The sequence below is a fragment of the Trichoplusia ni genome, unplaced genomic scaffold (genome assembly GCF_003590095.1).
Source record: "Trichoplusia ni isolate ovarian cell line Hi5 unplaced genomic scaffold, tn1 tig00001972, whole genome shotgun sequence".
In the NCBI taxonomy this organism is placed as follows: Eukaryota; Metazoa; Arthropoda; class Insecta; order Lepidoptera; family Noctuidae; genus Trichoplusia; species Trichoplusia ni.
In genome coordinates this window covers 14,548-21,311 of record NW_020800176.1, presented here as the reverse complement: position 1 = coordinate 21,311, position 6,764 = coordinate 14,548, and the positions used below count along the sequence as shown (strand labels likewise).

Below are 6,764 nucleotides of genomic sequence, written 5' to 3'. Positions count from 1 at the left end.
CCTCGCAGCGGCGCGGCAGCGCGCCCGCGCGTTGCATTGCGTCGTCGGGAAGCTGGCCTGCGGACCTGACTCGCTTTTCACCTAGTGGACAAGTGCAGAATATGGAGTTATAATCACGGCACCTAATAATGTAAAATGATGAATTTATACACCGTCGCGCTACAATAGTGACAACACGGTGGCGCCGGGCTAAAACAATACTGGCGAGTGTTGTTCGAAGGAATTAAATACGTTCTCTTCGAGAATAGGTGGATGACGTGTATGTATGCCCCGAGCTTGCGCAGCCGGTGGGCTGCGAAACTGGCTGTGATCAAGCGATGGTTGCGATGCTGCTGAAATGGCTGGCAGTCCTGACACTTGCGGGTTGATCACTCCTCTGTTGCGTAACATTTCGAGATGGTTAGGCGCAGAGGCTATAATCTTTGTGCTTCCCGTAAATTGTCACCACTTATTGCGTACAGACATTTTAGCAGCGATAGTTCCTATCACTCATTATTAGGAAGTTTCACTCGTCGTGTCACCAAACATCGATCGCGGATAGCGCTTGACAAGCGAAAGCGCACGCACACTTCCGCTTTCGGTGTTCGGATGCAACTAGACTTGCAGTAATAGTGACCTTCACCTAATTGTATATTGTATTCCGTATTGTAAACGGATAGACAGCGTGCTGTTGGGCAATTAGTTGCGCCGCCTCTTCTCTCGCAAAAAAGCTCTTTGGAAGCGGAAAAGAGTGCGCGAAATTGGATGCTGTCCATTGGAATTTTTCATTGCTCCTTAGCAGCCTCATTTGAATAATTTGTGTATCTTAGTTGGGTACAAGGTAGGAAATGTTTATTATCAGACCTGCAAACACTGGCTATCGAGGTCCACTGCTAAACATAGGCGGCCTCAAGATGCGCAAGATGCTTCCGAATCCAGTCCGAACCAGCCACTTTTTTTTAAGTTTGTTGTAATGTTGTTGGATGCAGGTGGCACCGGTCGCGCTGGAGAACGTATGGAGAGGCCTATCTTCAGCAGTGGACAGCTATAGGCTGAGATGATGTTGATGATGAATGTTGATAGACTCGTCTGTTTTAACTCTATGATATGCCGGTAAATCGGTCACTCCAGATCTTCTCCGGATTATCTCGTTTCCGATTTTCAAAAGCTGAAGAAACTCTGAGCATAGCTCGTTCCACTTTAAATTTGTGAACCAACCCTACTATTAGGCTATTATTATTACTGCAACGTTATGCCAACCGCAGTTCAGATCCTTGATGCGATATGTTTTCCTAATAGTTTCGTAATAGACGAAATAATCCACTATTTATGAAGTTTGAGTACCTGTTCTGTATAAGAGTCTGTCCGAGTAGTTCCAAGAGGAATATAGTGATGTCTTCTAGATGTGGGTTGAGCTGAAGACTGTCAGTATCGGGTGGTGTACCAACTATCACCATGACACGGACCAACTCCTACAAAAATAGAATAACTTTATTTTGGAACATAGACTTCAAGAACTAGAATATTTATAAAAGTCAGTTTGTACTCCAAATGATCTCATACAAAATTTGAAAAAGAAATAATTTAACAATATCTTTACAATTTCGATGGAAACTATCCTTTGCCAAATAAACTATATTATATTCGACAAAAAGAGCTAAATGATCTAGATATTAGTGTTATTATTTATATCTCTTTTCTGTCACGGGATAACTTCATGGGAAGAGACCCGGTCCTTTTTAAAGGCATGCACAGGTACACGGGTCTAACATAAAGGGGCCTTGTTGAGAACTTTAATCAAAAATGTGATAGTATTATTATTTTTAAGCTTAACATACCTGTAAACTATCTGCTGCAAGAACTTGGTCTCAGCAATGAGCAGACCGGGCAGGTTGCACTTTGCGACGCACGCCGTCGCGGCGTCAATCAGCGTCTTCTCGTGAGGCGTGGGGGCTGGCATGCCTATAAAGTACAGAGTTTTATAACACTACCATACCGAGAAGATAAATCGAAAATTAGAAACACGTAAACTGTCTTTGTTTTCGCCAAAAAGCTGGTTTTGACACTTAAGACGTATATTTTCGAGGTAACGTACGGTCAGCAAAATGAGCCACTAAACACAATCCGATTTGGAAAAGCGTCTATTCACGAATTGGTGGTTTATATAAACACAATTGTCTTCATGTTGCTGAAAAAGAAAACAAACATTTTTCAGAAACATGAAGCAATTGTTGTCTAGTATAAATTTACATTACACCTTGTAAATTGGGTTGTGTAAGTCGGCCTGTGTATCTTACTGTACTCAAGAGAAACTGATACGCGAACTCTGAAAACATTACAGTCCATTTTTGGATAGTCATGTTAAAAGAAAGAACTTTTGAAACTAAATAAAAATAATATATGTTTATATACACTTTGGGAACGGAAACAATGAAAACAAGGAGGAAAAAAAAGGAAAACATCAAATAAAATTTCTGAAATATCAGTCCAAGTTCCAAACGATTTTTTCTTTATCGATATTTAGTCGATCAGTATATAATACATGTCGCCGGCAAGCTGTATATTGTATAAGCTATATAATAACTCGGCAAAGTATTAAGATGCCGGATACTTTACAGGATCACACAGATTGCCGCTAACATCATATAAATGTTGAAGGAACTCTTTGCTGGAATGCGTAAAAGGAAGAGAAATATGAAAGATGGATAAAATCATATTTCGAAGTAAATATCGTAATTATGACTGTTAAATGATGCAACGGTTTACTCACGCATCATATTTATTGAGATTGGCCGACTATCCCCGCCAAGTCAGCTTATGATTAAAGATTTCGGTTGGGTCCCAAACTAGTCGGCCAATATCTATAAATATGCGCGAGAGAAAACCAGCTTTATGACAATGCAATAGAGTATCTTTTTGTGAATTGTACAGAGAAGTATGTTCTTCTGATCTGCTCCTCCCGTAGAAATTTCTCGAGATAGAGAGAAGTACAATGCGCGAGAGGCGATAGTCATCCTTCGCGCGCGGTGTACTTCATACCCTTCCCGAGATTGTGGCTTGAATCTTGACGAAGACGGAGAAACAACCTGCTTTTGAATATAGAGAAAAAAAGGATTTTAATACATGTAAAATACATTAGACAGTCGATTTTTTGTTTTTTGAGTCACTTAAAAATTTGATCAACAAAATTATTTTTTACTTAGCTTGAATATTTGGTTGTGTACTAAAAATGACTATAAACAGTCGCAATTAAATATTGTTTAGAACTTACTATTATGCGGTAAACAATAAAATAAACTTATTTTCTGTCAATTCAATCAGCTATAAAAAAGGCTTTCTCTCTCAGAATGAAATGAATGAATTTAGACGAAAATGACTGAACATCTTAAAGCTTGATGTCCGTACACATCAATGTTCAGTCCTTTTCGTAAAAAAACATTTAAACTATTCCTCTATAACCTTGTAAATCAACATATAAAATGCAAGTTGGTATTTACCTGTATGCTGACGATGTGGTACTGGTCTAGAGTGGCGACCTCCTCGTCGCTGGAGTCGTCGTAATGTTTCCTGCCGGAGCTAGGCCGGGATTTGCAGCCGGAACGAGATTTGCTAGACTTTAGATTTCTGTTCAGTATAATGCTGGACTTAAAAAAATACAATTAAAAAAAAATTATCTTTAATATACATATTTCAAAGGTCATATGGCAAAAAAATGTCTTTGTTCAGGAACAGGAATAGCTGAACCACAATGGTGTGCTGGAATAAGTTTGGTTTGGTTCAGCTTTGCCAAGTAATTGCCTTTTTGCTATCACGTTTTAATTAATTCGTGATTGAATTAGACATTTAATAATTATAATATATATATCTTCAATTCCAACATAAGATCAAAATAGAATCTATTCATAGATGCATATATAGCCGAGTGGTTGTGGTCAACAGGCTAAACCAACTGTACGCGACGTGTCGTGGGTTCGATCCCCGCTTAAGTTGTCCTGTTATTCATTTGTTTGTGGAACACCCGCGAAACGAGGAACTTAATAACTAAAATTCCTTTGTGTGGGAGAAAGAAGAACTTTTTTAAATAGAAAAAGACACGTATTAAGTGACATGCTGACCACCATGCAGCGTGGCCCTGGCGAACAGCCTGACGGCGCGCACGGCGGCGCGGCAGTTGTAGGGCGTGACGTGCGCCACGTCGCGCACCACCAGCGCCAGCGCCTCGCAGCGGCGCGGCAGCGCGCCCGCGCGTTGCATTGCGTCGTCGGGAAGCTGGCCTGCGGACCTGACTCGCTTTTCACCTAGTGGACAAGTGCAGAATATGGAGTTATAATCACGGCACCTAATAATGTAAAATGATGAATTTATACACCGTCGCGCTACAATAGTGACAACACGGTGGCGCCGGGCTAAAACAATACTGGCGAGTGTTGTTCGAAGGAATTAAATACGTTCTCTTCGAGAATAGGTGGATGACGTGTATGTATGCCCCGAGCTTGCGCAGCCGGTGGGCTGCGAAACTGGCTGTGATCAAGCGATGGTTGCGATGCTGCTGAAATGGCTGGCAGTCCTGACACTTGCGGGTTGATCACTCCTCTGTTGCGTAACATTTCGAGATGGTTAGGCGCAGAGGCTATAATCTTTGTGCTTCCCGTAAATTGTCACCACTTATTGCGTACAGACATTTTAGCAGCGATAGTTCCTATCACTCATTATTAGGAAGTTTCACTCGTCGTGTCACCAAACATCGATCGCGGATAGCGCTTGACAAGCGAAAGCGCACGCACACTTCCGCTTTCGGTGTTCGGATGCAACTAGACTTGCAGTAATAGTGACCTTCACCTAATTGTATATTGTATTCCGTATTGTAAACGGATAGACAGCGTGCTGTTGGGCAATTAGTTGCGCCGCCTCTTCTCTCGCAAAAAAGCTCTTTGGAAGCGGAAAAGAGTGGGCGAAATTGGATGCTGTCCATTGGAATTTTTCATTGCTCCTTAGCAGCCTCATTTGAATAATTTGTGTATCTTAGTTGGGTACAAGGTAGGAAATGTTTATTATCAGACCTGCAAACACTGGCTATCGAGGTCCACTGCTAAACATAGGCGGCCTCAAGATGCGCAAGATGCTTCCGAATCCAGTCCGAACCAGCCACTTTTTTTTAAGTTTGTTGTAATGTTGTTGGATGCAGGTGGCACCGGTCGCGCTGGAGAACGTATGGAGAGGCCTATCTTCAGCAGTGGACAGCTATAGGCTGAGATGATGTTGATGATGAATGTTGATAGACTCGTCTGTTTTAACTCTATGATATGCCGGTAAATCGGTCACTCCAGATCTTCTCCGGATTATCTCGTTTCCGATTTTCAAAAGCTGAAGAAACTCTGAGCATAGCTCGTTCCACTTTAAATTTGTGAACCAACCCTACTATTAGGCTATTATTATTACTGCAACGTTATGCCAACCGCAGTTCAGATCCTTGATGCGATATGTTTTCCTAATAGTTTCGTAATAGACGAAATAATCCACTATTTATGAAGTTTGAGTACCTGTTCTGTATAAGAGTCTGTCCGAGTAGTTCCAAGAGGAATATAGTGATGTCTTCTAGATGTGGGTTGAGCTGAAGACTGTCAGTATCGGGTGGTGTACCAACTATCACCATGACACGGACCAACTCCTACAAAAATAGAATAACTTTATTTTGGAACATAGACTTCAAGAACTAGAATATTTATAAAAGTCAGTTTGTACTCCAAATGATCTCATACAAAATTTGAAAAAGAAATAATTTAACAATATCTTTACAATTTCGATGGAAACTATCCTTTGCCAAATAAACTATATTATATTCGACAAAAAGAGCTAAATGATCTAGATATTAGTGTTATTATTTATATCTCTTTTCTGTCACGGGATAACTTCATGGGAAGAGACCCGGTCCTTTTTAAAGGCATGCACAGGTACACGGGTCTAACATAAAGGGGCCTTGTTGAGAACTTTAATCAAAAATGTGATAGTATTATTATTTTTAAGCTTAACATACCTGTAAACTATCTGCTGCAAGAACTTGGTCTCAGCAATGAGCAGACCGGGCAGGTTGCACTTTGCGACGCACGCCGTCGCGGCGTCAATCAGCGTCTTCTCGTGAGGCGTGGGGGCTGGCATGCCTATAAAGTACAGAGTTTTATAACACTACCATACCGAGAAGATAAATCGAAAATTAGAAACACGTAAACTGTCTTTGTTTTCGCCAAAAAGCTGGTTTTGACACTTAAGACGTATATTTTCGAGGTAACGTACGGTCAGCAAAATGAGCCACTAAACACAATCCGATTTGGAAAAGCGTCTATTCACGAATTGGTGGTTTATATAAACACAATTGTCTTCATGTTGCTGAAAAAGAAAACAAACATTTTTCAGAAACATGAAGCAATTGTTGTCTAGTATAAATTTACATTACACCTTGTAAATTGGGTTGTGTAAGTCGGCCTGTGTATCTTACTGTACTCAAGAGAAACTGATACGCGAACTCTGAAAACATTACAGTCCATTTTTGGATAGTCATGTTAAAAGAAAGAACTTTTGAAACCTAATAAAAATATAATATATATACACCGTGATTTTTTAGTCGTCTTACAAAAGCAGCCCAGTTCATGTATCCAATGACTAGAACACGTTCATGATAAAAAAAATAGGTATTTATGAGATTTGAAAAAAAAAATGCAATTTTTATTCAATATTATGATGCAATTTGTAGTTTTTTAGAAACACAGCTCTGTTGCGAGCGCAGTCCG

The 6,764-nt window shown here is 40.4% G+C and overlaps 1 long non-coding RNA gene across 1 annotated transcript; it reads right to left on the bottom strand.

Moving 5' to 3' along the window:
* Window positions 1-21: 21 nt before the first annotated feature.
* LOC113507407 lies at window positions 22-6,563 on the bottom strand. The gene is made up of 5 exons (XR_003401852.1): window positions 6,014-6,563; window positions 5,520-5,647; window positions 1,818-4,277; window positions 1,324-1,451; window positions 22-81 (listed from the first exon to the last, which is right to left on the bottom strand). It is a non-coding gene; the product is annotated as an uncharacterized LOC113507407 (long non-coding RNA).
* Between the last annotated feature and the right edge of the window lie 201 nt (window positions 6,564-6,764).